Genomic DNA, 13,111 nt, shown 5'->3' on the forward strand with positions numbered 1-13,111 from the left:
AAACATAACTTAATACGTTTTAAGAAATAAGAGGAGGCCAAAATCTTTGGTGAAATACAAATTTGTAACTTTTTTTTTGTGACATGAAAGAGGTCACGTTTTCACAGCAGGGTGAAAATAGTCGATTTCGTGAAATAGTTACTTTTCTGAAATGATTAAAAATCGTTCTTATAAATTCACGATTACTCCAAAATCCTTGTGAAAGTTATCTTTACCTTTTTAGAAAATATGTCTACATTATTCCTTTAGTTTCGTCATATCTCGCTTGGTTTCGTTTTGTTTCGTTTCGGAAAATAGAATAGGAAGAATTATAGAATTATTGCAGCGAAACACACGCGCTCTACACCGCGGCACAGCATGTCTCGTGTTTTCCGCTGATTCACAGAGACGATTTCAAAACAGATGCTCATGGCATTGCGTGTTTTTTTATACAGTCTGCGTCATCAGCCGCCGTACACTTCAGACTACCAGAACCTGACAGGAAAAGCACGTCTCTTCTCGGTCACGTTTTACCCTGAGTCACGTCCTGTCTGAACAAACTCCTTTACTCTTTGTATCTGTTCTTGTCATTATCATTGCACAGGTAGTTGGGCTACCTGTGATCATTAGGGCCCTTCTGTTCAAATGACACTTATAAAGAAGCCTTGACTGTTGCTCTGTTCTGTTGTAAAGTACGTGAGAAGCGGCTAAAGCACGAAAGAAGCCTAGGGAGAAATCCAAAGGAAACCGAATCTTGTCCGAGTTAGCAGGGGGTTCGAATTAACCCACAAGAAAAGGTTATCAGTCCTGTTCCTTTTTGCGTATTTCAAAAAAGGCAGTAATAAGTACTGTGTTGAATGCTTTAAGTCAAGCGTCAATTCACAAGATGATTTGAGAGATCTATACATCTGTTAAAGTACATTTGCTCCTTCACTGCCATCCCTTCATCGACCGCAAGCCTTTCCCAGTCTGAACGGTAAACATTTAGCTGACCCACCACTCTACGACTTAAATTCTCTAAAGCCATGTAATGCCTCAGTCCTAAACAGTTGAATTTTCTTTAAATGAATTATTAAAGATAACCTTTCCTTTTGATTTCAGTAAGATTTCTGTTCCCTCTTTTTTTCCTTCTAGCCACGCCCTCTGTCTTTAATTTGGTTCTTTTAAGATAATGGGCTCCTGGTTTTTTGAAATACCCGCGGGCATGGTTGATTTGCATTGCAAATAATTTTTTCTTCTTACTCATTTCGTATGCAGTTTAACTCGCCACGTTTGCAATGAACTTGAAAGTTGATGTTGGGCCTCGTTCGTTAAAAATTCGACGAATACTGTTGTTTAATACAAAGATTATCAGTATCCTGACATGAACTAAAGGGAAAACCGTGCAAGTGTAAATGAAGTCTCTCCTTTCGGTTAGAAATTTTGGAAAATACGGGATTTGGAAGGAACCACACCAAAAGCGTTCACGACACGAAGCGAGGACGAAAGGAGAATGCCTGCTTCTTTGCCATGGTATGTATTCGAAACATTTAATAGTTCTAGTGCAAACAAAAAAAGGTGAAATTCTTTGCTCTGACGGGCGATTTTCAGAATTAGTAAGATTTTATGTTTCTGTGCAGAATATTCGGTTATTTTTATTGATTCAAAACATTAAATATTTGAGCCAAGTGTAGCTTTAAGTGGTTTTATGAAAATACTGTAAGAAACTCATATTTTGAAGTGGACTCGTTTTTCTATGTACGTGTGTAACTTTATGCTTCCATTTTTGCATAAATTTATCAGTTATTAATAAGTGATTCACTCCTACTCTAGAAGTAATATCGTAGAGACATGTCCAGCTTTTTTTTGCCACTAACCTGCAGTGCAGACCTCTTATTAAAGCGAGTAGACGTTAAGAAGCCCGCGATCGTTTATTTTACGGCCATATTAGATTTTTAGTTAGAGTGGACTGTGAGGGGAGGGGGCAAAAGAAGACAAAAAGATATAAAATATTCATTGCTCTACTGTCTGCCCTCTCTTTCTTTTTGACTGTCGCCCACCCCCTTGGTACAAAATTCTTCTCCTCCCCAGCCTTCTGCTGATGAAAAAGTCAAAGAAGGCAGCTATATTTTCACCAAGAGTGTACTGAGCACTTGCCCATCAAAATTACGCCTGCTCTGCAAGCTATTTCGCCACCAAATACGCTTAAGGAAAATTTTCCATTTTCTAAAGCGAACTTTTAGTAGGTTGGGCAGTTTTGCACACAAGTTTTTTCCCGAGAAAAATTTTGTTTCCTTATAAAATAGATAAAGGAAAAGGTAACCGACCAAACGACTAATTAAGATTTGTAATCAAGTATCAGATCTAATTGGTGTTCATTTATTCAGGCGATATGCTGTGGACTTTCTTTTTATAACGAAATGCTAAAAATATTCGATTGGTTTCTTATTGACCCTTTACCTCCCATGAGTAACCAAGACAGAATTTATCCTCACAATATCAATACGATATCAACCTGATAAGTGATGAGAATAAAGACAAATATCAATTTGGGGATAATAAGTTGATCCAAAACTAAATTCTCATTATAAGAATTATATGGTTGACAGTAGGGAGAATTACAAATTTGATCTGGGAGTTAATGGGTTAATTCTGGTTATTTATTGTGTACCACTTGTACGCATAGTTTCGATCTGTGAGAACTGCATAAGACAAGTGCCCAATCTTTTCCCAGCAGGTTGAAACAATATTCTGTCAGGATTACCCCTATTGCTACAGTAATGCGCCAGTTTAAACTCAGAAACGAGCTCTGTTACCACCCTTTTCGTAATTTGTTAGCAATCAGCTTATCGAAATTCATCTTTCTGCAAAGTTACAGAGCCACCTTAACTTTGCGCTTATTTAAGGTTGCTCTGACTGAAATACGGACAGAGACAGAAAGCTGGCATAGAACACACCTTTAACTAAATTCCTAAGTTTTGTTTATCAAAATTTCCTCGACACATTTGTTTATTAATGCAACTCAATGCTTAGACAGATGATTGAGATCTGTTGTTTTCAATGACGTATTTGATATAAACAATATTTCATCACCATCACAAAGCCAGTTAAATAAGCTATTAAACTAATGTTTACCAGCATCTTGCGTGAAAATATGTTTGTTACTACAGTCGAACCTCCCTTAACTCTTTAACTCCCATCAGTGACCAGGACAGAATTTCTCCCTACATATCAATACAATATCAACCAGATAAGTGATGAGAAGAAAGAAAAATATCAATTTGGGGATTATTAGTTGATCCAATACCAAATTCTCCAAACTAATGTCACAAGAACTATATGGCAGCAGGAGCCCATGCTTTTGTTCATAAAAAGGTCAACTACGGGATAAAATATTTTTTTAAATTTATTTTTCATTTTTTTTTATGACAACCCTATTCCATGGAACTTGTATTAGGCGGTCAACCTGCACTAAGCGGTCACCTCGCCATTCGGGTGACCGCTTAATGCAGGTTTGACTTCTAAAGAACACAAACGTTCTCGAAAGAACAAGAGTTTTACCATTTATTTTTTCTATTATTGTTATTATTATTATTATCATTATCATTATTGTTGTTATATATGCAGTGAAAACTTCTTGATGCTTAAAACATAACAAGATAGGGCGTAACTACGTGACCTATCTGCTTGATAGGAGTTCTAACATAAAAGGTCAAAAAATTATGAATATATAAATTATTATTATTATTATTATTACTATTATTATTATTACCGTTATGACAATTACCATCATCATCATCATTATTATTATAATGTGGTGAAAGGATCTTTCATCCTAGCGTTACCATTTAACTTTTGAAAGAGAACTGCAAAGATTGGTGGTCTCTAATCAAGTTATATTTTATCGATATTCAGAAAATATGATCATGTATGGAGAGCACTATGACAATGCTGGAACATTGGAGGAAAGTCAACGGAGTGCGTATCTATGACAGGTCAGCTAGTATTCGTGAAATTTCGATAAATGTATCTAGTGTACCGTTTTAATAATTAATTCCTGTTATCAAAACATTGTACTGTCTACTCTCATCATCAAAATCATCTCTGACTGAAGAATTTCAAAATCTTTTGGGGAGCAAACCTAGAAGGGGGAGGGGGGGGGGGGGGGGTAAGGCTCTTTAAGCCTTGCGTTAAGTATGCCTGGGTTCCAAATTTAGAAGTTGCCCTGTTCCAAACCTTACCGAAATTCCTAAGTATACTAAACCTGTGATAATATAGTCTGATCGTCAGGGGTGAACACAGTCCTGAGAAGGACTGTGTCGGTAGTGGTGACTGACGTTTCGACAACCTGAGCGGAAGTCACCATCAGAGACAGGAAGTTTTTACAGAGAGCAATATTTTCCCAAACTGTTTCTTAATTTTTATTTTCATTTTTTTTTTAATTTGCAAAATTTTATCCATCGATGTTTCTTCTTTTCTCGGCAATCCACCTGAAAGTAACGCAATTATTTTTTAAACAATTTTTTTTAAAAACAATTTTTTTTAAAAACAATTAAAAAACTGGGGGCCACGGTTTTAGCCAAAACCGTGGCCCCCTAATGTTTTTCTCACTTTGCCTAAAACTTTTCAAAATTTTCACAACTTTCCCTGTTCCAGTCCATATGTCCGGCCAAGCCTTTATGGTCATTTGTCCCCGTAATAGCCGCTAACTATGGCATATAAATGCAGGCGTTCAGTGTTAACTTGCAAAACTCCCTGAAGTAGTCTACGACAGTTAGACGAAACGCGTTGGAGAATAAAGAAGTTTTACAACTACATGTACTGCTTGCAAAGTGCTGATCACTAGTTTAGTTTTAAAAAGTTATTTAAAAAACGTTCAAAAATAGTTTTTATTCTTTACAAAATTATTAAAATATCGTTCAAAAATAATTTTATCAAAATTTATGTGGGCCTTCCCACGACCTTCAATCCTAAATTGCCATTCATCTTTCAACAGGCAGAAGTAGTTGGACGGAAAAGTGAACAAAATCAGGAAGGGTGATGGAGATGAAAAGGGCCTGAAAAGAGGAGAAAGAATAGAAACTTTTCCTCACCTGGTGAGTTGGTTGTTTTGAATAATTGATTACCTAATGACAAGTACAATCTCATTTCGATAGTTAACAATACATGCAGATCGCTACTTCTATGAAGCAGTGTTTAAAAGAAGTTGACTTTTAGAGCTGTTTTTGTCTTGAAAAAGTGGCTATAAGATAAAAAGGCAAAGAGATCCGATGTAGGAGCATTTGATCATAAGTTCTTAGCCCATATTTCTCTTATCTTATCGTTCCCAATTTTACTTTTACTAAAACAATGGTATACTAAGAAATTCAATCTTTCTCTTTCTCTCGGCAAGCTGACTAAATTTCGTGTGAACCTTTATTGAAGTTAATAAAAATCAAGTTTAAGCATAGGGTATCTACAACCTTCTTTCAATTTTCCTCGTGTAAATTATTTGCAAGGTACAGAGGTAAAACGATATTAAAATAAATTACAAGATGAAACAAAAAATTCATCTAATTTCTTAACGGTGCGCATTGGAAAAATATACCAGAGAATTTTGTTTAGAAAGTGCTTTTGCGAACTCTGTCATTCACTGCCAGTTTTTGGTGGTCAAACAGATGTGAGACAACTGTTTGGTGGTTTTTCAATACTGCATGTAGTCATTTTGAAGCATTTAACTTTCAGACAGATTTCGGCAAGATTTCGTATATGCTTCATCATTCATATTGTGCTTGGATAAAAGATAACAATGTCGAAAACAATAGATTGCCTTAAGAACAGCGGCTCTGTTTATTAGTAGAAGAGAAATTTTTCCAGATTTCCATGTAACATTATGGCAATGCACTGATATGCTAGTGGATTTTAAAGAGGTATTTTGATGTTTAATTCTGTGTTATCAAAAACCAAATACGATAATCATAGTATCTCAGACACCAAAAAATAAACTTTCCAATTAAAATTCCATGACGCATTTCACATTCAGCATCACCTGATTTGCACGTGGAAAAACGTTTTTTTCGCATTCTTTCGCATTTTTAAATCACATTTTCAAATCGCATTTTAACTAGCAATTTTAAATCTCTGTAAAAAATTTCAAGGATACCTGGCACATAACATTGCCGTTATGTTCGTAAAAAATTGGACAAAAAAGATGTCATCGAGTGAAACGAAAAGAGGCATTCGAATTTTGTTTAATGGCGTGAAAAATAAATTTTTTGAAACTGAGAAAACCAGCTTCCGAAGTTTATAGTTATGTAAATATGATGCCAGAATTCTTTGTCTGGTCCATGCAATTTCCACATACATTGCAAAGAAACTCTCACAACTTTTAAGAAATAGAATATTTGTAGAAGAGTAAGGGAAACTCTTGATATTTGCGGCTATATTTTAAGATTTAGATAGTGATACATTGTGCTAGTTTTCATGAGTAATCAGTAGCTTAAATTGAATTTGAATAATTATCAAAAATATACAAACATAAGTTGGGAAAATAAGATGCCAAAATTCTTTTATAGCCCGTGCCACAACCTTTCAGAAATAGAATAATTTATTCTCTCAGGCTCACGGCAATCTGCATGTACAGGTTATATTTGGTTATCTTTGCAATTGTCATTAATAATAAAAATTGACAAAACAAACGAAGAAGTCGAGTATGAAAAATTCCATGACCTTTACTGCTGGTGTATACTCAGCGAGAATGGGATGACGGTAAACTTTGCAATTTGTACCGATTAAATTAACAGTATGCTGAAATCGAATTTGACACCAGATGCTGTACCTTAAATAATTTTATTAGATTTTCAACTTGTTATGGTTGATGTATTTGTTTATTTGATTGTTTCTTTTACCATTGCAGATAGCTGAATGGTTGATAACTGAAGCTCAAATCAAGCACTGACAACTGGAGAGGAAGATCTTACAGCTAAAAGACGAGTTGAAAGCAGAGGTAGAAAATATATTTCACCAAAGCTCAATTTAAGCAAATTTAGTAGAAAGAAAACCGTCGCAAAATGTTTCGTTCGCTTTTCCAAAACCTCTTCCGCCATTAAGCGATTCGATTTCAGTATCAATTTGGTTTGGTTATTCAATGTTGTTTTTCAACTCGCCTTTTTTTTTGCCACCAAAAATACGCACGTTCCAGGTTTTTGTTTATTTTCAAGCAAGTTCTGTAAGTAACATCTGTTTAAGTGATTTCATTTTCCCGCCAAAAAACTTAGAAAAATACAGGCGCCCAAAATACGCATGCGCCGGTTTTTTTTTTTGTGGTGATGAATATCAAGATTTAATTTCTGTTGTTATTTAATAAAAGTCATCAAACTCAGTGTTGTTTGTGTAATCTTCATTTTTTTATCAATAAAATCATTTGAGTCAAGCACAAGTGTTTTTCTTACAATTATTTTATTCTTATTGAATAACTGAATTTCGATTAAATAATTACAAAAGTGTCAAGAAAAATTCGTTCAAATATATACTAAGTTTTTTGGCGGGAAAATTTGATAGAATTTGCACAGAGTTTCCCCTGACAAGAATTTCGACATAAAATTCAAAATGGATTCCCTTGAATTTTTTCCGCCAAAATACATGTAAACATCTCTTGTGCAATTTTCTTAAAGGAATTTTCTAAATAGCCTTTAGTTCTAATTTCTAGGAGAATTCGAAAAAATTCACGTTCAATCTTACACGAGATTTCTCAAGAAATGATTTTCTCCTTGCACAAGATGATGAATACACATTACAACTAAGCTAAATAACATGGCAAGCTATAATTCGCAAGTATATGTTTGACTCACAAAGTACTAAATGCTTGCCATGTTGCTTCAAATAAGACCTTTTTCAGCCATCGATGTTTTAGGGGTATTTTCACATGACAAATATTTAGGAAAAATGATCCTCTATCATCAAAACGAACTTTTGCGTTTTCCTGTCTGATGAGCCAAGTTAACTGTATTTTGTTTTTGGATGCAAGTTATTCAGGCAATTTCTTGGCCCCAGTACGCAAGTCAATGAAATGGTTTAAAAGATTCTCAGTTTTATTTTTCACCGATGAATGCAGCGATTCAAGTTTCAATCTCCAACACTTCCTATAGTCCTGTGTCTCATCAATTCAATTCAATTCAAGGCTGAAAGAGGCCTTACTAAATTACAAGTTGTACTATAAAACCCAATGGCTGGTTCAAAGAATATTTAGAGAGAAAATATTTTGGTGCACCTTGTTACATTCAGTGAAAAAAATTCACTTACGATAATCTTCAATTAATTTCGTTCTTTTTTAGTAATCGTAAATCCCTTTCTAACGTGAAGTCGCACTCAATATCCTTACGAAAATTAATGTTTATTTTTCTTCTCATATAACAATTATTTCCAGGTAGGATAATGATTTGGAAAATATGTGAAACAGACAATTTCTTTGAATTTGGTTGTTTTTTGTGAATATATGAGGGACAAAATCACGTTTCACGTTTTTCTTTCGCTTGAAGGTGATGGATAATTTCGTTTACTCACAACTGTTTTAACTGCTGAGTGCGCCGTGATTTGAAAGATAAATCGTAACAAATTTCGTAGCGAGTTATAAGAAGACTGTAAATTGTTGATTTAATTTTTCTATGCTAAAAAAATGTTCACAAGTAATCAACAATTCTCTCAACTGGAAAGTGCTTATGATTTGCTGGAGGAAAGAACACTTTTTAGATCTGTATTATAAACCAAGAGAACTAAATTTTTCTTAGATCCTTTGAACCAGACATAAAGGTTTTATATACTAAAGCTGCAAAACGACAAGAGAACGTAGGTAAATCAGTTTCCTCTAGGACTTTTTCTACAAAAATCCTGGGAGTAAAATTGAAAAGTTGCTGTGACATGAGAGTAAATCTTAGCCATATTGTCACTGGCTTTAGGAATCATTAGCGTTTGTCGGTTGAAGCAAGTCAGTGTAGTTCGTACCATTCGTTTCGTGTGCCATGTCAAAATAAAACGAGTCCATCTGCCAAATGTAGTCTGCTTGTAAACTAGTTAAAAATCAGTCGTTGAATATTGTAGGTTTTGTATTGTAAAATATATAGTCCTAGTAAATGGTTTGGTTTGTAAGTAGATGATGTTCAGCAATATGTCTGTTAGTTTGACCATTTCTCGAGGTTCGTTTCTGTGCGGTCAATATTTTGATGAGAATTCCTGCCAGTCTCTCCGATGTACAGTGTACATTTGCAGTTACAGCACGTGTCATGTCGTACATTTTACGGATAAATGATTCGCGAGACAATCTCGGATATGCCTTCAAAGTCGTCGCAGTTGCGGTGCCGTTACTATCAGTGCCCATTCCGAAGAACAGTGGATGTTTCGTCTGATAAAATCCTCGTTCTAGTTGGTTATGTAAAAATCATGTTCTTGATATTTGTTTTGTTGGATAAATTATTTGTTGCGTTTCAAACTATTTGCGTTTGTCTCGTTAAAAGTAACTGCTTTGTATGATGACAGGTTGTAAGATGATTCGTCGCGTGATTTGCTGCGTTTCATAAACAGCTAAGTACAGTTGTATAGTTAGTTTCTCTGTTCGTCAATTTTGTCCTTGCGCACAGCGGTAAATGTATCGTTAACGTGATGTAACCACAAAGTGGTATCGTTTCTTATGAGAAGCAAAAAATGGCCAAATTCTTTCACCCAAGGAAACAAACCGTGTAATAAATACTTATCACTTTTGTGAATTTTGGTTGCCTTTGTTCTCTTGTCCATTGCAAAATGGTTATTGTTATTAAGGTGTGAAAAGGTTAAGGTGGCACTGACTGAAACAACCAAATTTTAGAAGAATGACCCTCAAAAAATCAGTTTTCCAAATAAAGAATTTTTAAAGCCAAAACGATAAAATGGCTCATGGCTTAATAGCGATTTCTTTAACAAACGAGAAAGGTTTGAATAATTTAGTTCGTCATTATGACTATGATAACTATGCTATCTTTAATCTTTCCATTTTTCAGACTTTTTCTTTCAAGATTTTCTTTCTCTCAAGAGTGCCACCTTAAAAAATCCACTACTATTGGTGGCTGCCATAGCCTATACATCAGTCTTTTTGGCATAACTTCTACTCTTGGAAGTTATCACCTCTTGCACAGATTTGTTTTTAACCAGTCTATCCTGACAACCTATTCTTTAAAATTCCCGAGAAAATATAAATCTTAATTGTGGCAGCCACCATTTATGTTAAGACAATAAAGTAATTTTAAAGTTCTTATCTTTGAAGAGTTTCTTCTACACTGATTGAGCCAGGTTTTCCTCTTGTTCTTCTTTCATTCGGCTGTCTTGCTCCGTGAGCCAAGTTCGCTCTAAATAGAAATAGGCAAAGCAGTATTTAGTAAGTTGTTCAATTCTTAACTTTTAAAAAGTCTAATGGCAGCAAAGTCCGAGGGCCAGTTTATCGAGTTTGCAGAATTTGAGAAGCTAAAACGATGTTCTAATAGGCACCGATGAACTTCATCACAAAGCACGTTTGCGAAATTGTACCACGACAATTCCTCCGCGAATTAAGACAGGCATGCAATTGCCATAAGACTGCAGAAACACGTGGCATCATTCTACATGAATTGGATAAATTATGTGCCAAGCCATTTTTTTCTTCTTTATAAAAATTAACCAAGTTTGAATTATTTATTTCAGAATTTGACTCAATATTTGGTGCACCTTTTCTCCACAAATTGCAATGCAAACAAAATAAACGACAGTTCTTCAGGTCGAAGGCGAAGCATGAAGCGAACCGAAAGCGCACTAACTCAGAAACTTTGCTCATTACTCTTAGGGCAATAAAATGAATTAAACTAGCAACTTTGAAATCTTAGCACAATGCTCACCTTCAGACAGCTTTCAAGCTTTAGTCTTGTTCCAACATCAAACACGTCCATGGTAAAAACCGTCCTTACCCGTCCACAACCAGTTTGGTTTGCGAGAAGTTTGGAATTTTCTATGAATATGGAGTAGAGAAACCAACCAATTAATGATGGCTCCGTCACAAATATAACAAGACTTTTGTTTCTACGCCCTTTGGGGAACGCACCAGAAACCCCATTGGGTTTTGGAAAATTTGTAAAGAAATGAATCTTCGTAAGAACTACGATATTAAAGATCAAAGAAGACTTTCACCGAGGCAAATTATGAATTTTTTGCAAAACGTTCACTCTCCATAAACTCGAAAAAAAATCCTAAAAAACTGATTATTAGAAAAGTCTAACACGGTCGATTGCTCTACCCACTGAGCTGCGGGGAACTTGTCTGAAAATCAACTTAAATTTTAAGTTTATATTTAACAATTGTACTATCTACTCCAGGATCAAATCCAGAAGTATGACATGATGAAGTTCATCGACTTACATTTGTGGTTGTTACTGAGGGTTTTAGGTGAAGGCTTAACATACCATTAACTCGGAAATAACATTGCCTTATTTAAAAGTAAACCACTAAAAAAAGACCCCAGGCACTTATTTATTAGTAAGACCAGCAAAGAGAAAAAAGCAAACACAAATAGCCAAAAAATTAGTTAACTGAAAAAGAAGTCAAAAGAAAAAAAAAAGGACAAGTTTCCCAGGCTAGTATTCCTAGTTAAGACCGCTTTCGCGTTGAATTGCTCTACCCACTGAGCTGCGGGGAACCTGTCCGCAAGAAGGTGCAACTTTAAGTCTTCACGAAACAAGAACACAGCGCACAGCTGAGAAAAACCCCAGAAGAATGGTGAGTCTGTTGAGTTAAGTTTGTGGTTATTATTTAGGATTGGTCATTTCAGTTCATCATAAACAGCTCTCACTCTATTCCATTGCAGCTCCCTAATTTTAATTATTTGGTTTAAAAGTAACTTATCATCAACCCGAAGAAAATATTGTCGTATCATAAAAAGTAAACAGCAGATAAAGCATTAAGCACTTATCATTGGTAAGACTAGCTAAGAAAAGAGAAAAACAAATAAACAAAGAAGCGAAAATAAAAAACAGAAATTCATAAAAAAAATTTGACAAGTTCTCCAAGCGAGGATTTCTAACTGAGACCGCTTTCGCGGTATATTGCCCCACCCACTGAGCTGCAGGAAACCTGTCTGAATAGGAGTCTTAATTTTAAGTTCATATCTAAGTGTACTGCAGTCTACCAAGATCAACCCCGGAAGGCAAATTGTGATTTTTTGAAAAACGTTCGCTCTCCATGAACTCGAAAAAAGATAGAAAAGTCTGAAATAATAATTAAAACAATCAGGAAACAAATGAAGTAACAAGTCAAAAAGATAAAAAACAACTGACAAGTTCCCCGCTCTAGGATTTGAACCCTAGAAGGGACCGCTAACACGGTCGATTGCTCTACCCACTGAGCTGCGGGGAACTTGTCTGAAAAACAGTCCTAAATTTTAAAGTTTATATCTATTCAAGTGTGATGCCCCCAGGATCAAATCTATATCCATGGACCTTGTACTGCTTGCGAGTCTTAATTTTAAGTTTATATCCAACAAGCGTACTGTCATCTACCAGGATCAACTCCAGAACTAGAAGCATGGCGAGATAGAGGTCCCTCACCTTAGATTTGTCATCATTATTAAATATCAGCTTTTACGTTTCTTTATTTGACGGAGTTTCCATGCAGTTCCCTCAGTAATATTAAGTTCTCGGTGAAAGCTTAACATACCATCAACTAGACAAAAACAATACTTTATTTTGGAAAAAAATATGAGCCCCCAAATAGAGAGATTTGGCACTTATTATCATCAAGACCAGCAAAGAAAAAAATAATACAAACTTCCAAGCAAAATACAAAAAAAACTGAAATAAAACTATGTAATATGAGATGACAGACAAATTCCCCAGGCTAGGATTTCTGGCTGAGGCCGTTTTTGTAGTACATTGCTCCACCCACTGATCTGCGAGGAACATGTCTAAGAACAGTTGCAATTCTAAGTATACATAAAACAAGTGCAAATTTCCCTCCCTCTCCCCCCCCCCTCTCCAAAAGAAGGGAAAATCAAAAATTACAATTGATTACAAAATGACAAGTCCACTGCTCCAGGATTTGAAACCCGATTGTGGCCGCTTTCGCGGTGCGAAGCTCTACCGACAGGGCGCGAGGAATTTTTCTTACATGCACTAAATTTTCAGTT

At 35.4% G+C, this 13,111-nt stretch overlaps 1 long non-coding RNA gene across 1 annotated transcript; it reads left to right on the forward strand.

Annotated features, from left to right (window-relative positions):
• The first annotated feature begins 1,255 nt into the window (after nt 1-1,255).
• On the forward strand, nt 1,256-7,049 carry LOC131788796 (uncharacterized). The gene is made up of 4 exons (XR_009340548.2): nt 1,256-1,491; nt 3,874-3,953; nt 4,955-5,054; nt 6,854-7,049. It is a non-coding gene; the product is annotated as an uncharacterized lncRNA (long non-coding RNA).
• Nucleotides 7,050-13,111: the final 6,062 nt, after the last annotated feature.

This window comes from Pocillopora verrucosa, chromosome 2 (assembly GCF_036669915.1).
Source record: "Pocillopora verrucosa isolate sample1 chromosome 2, ASM3666991v2, whole genome shotgun sequence".
Taxonomy (NCBI): Eukaryota; Metazoa; Cnidaria; class Anthozoa; order Scleractinia; family Pocilloporidae; genus Pocillopora; species Pocillopora verrucosa.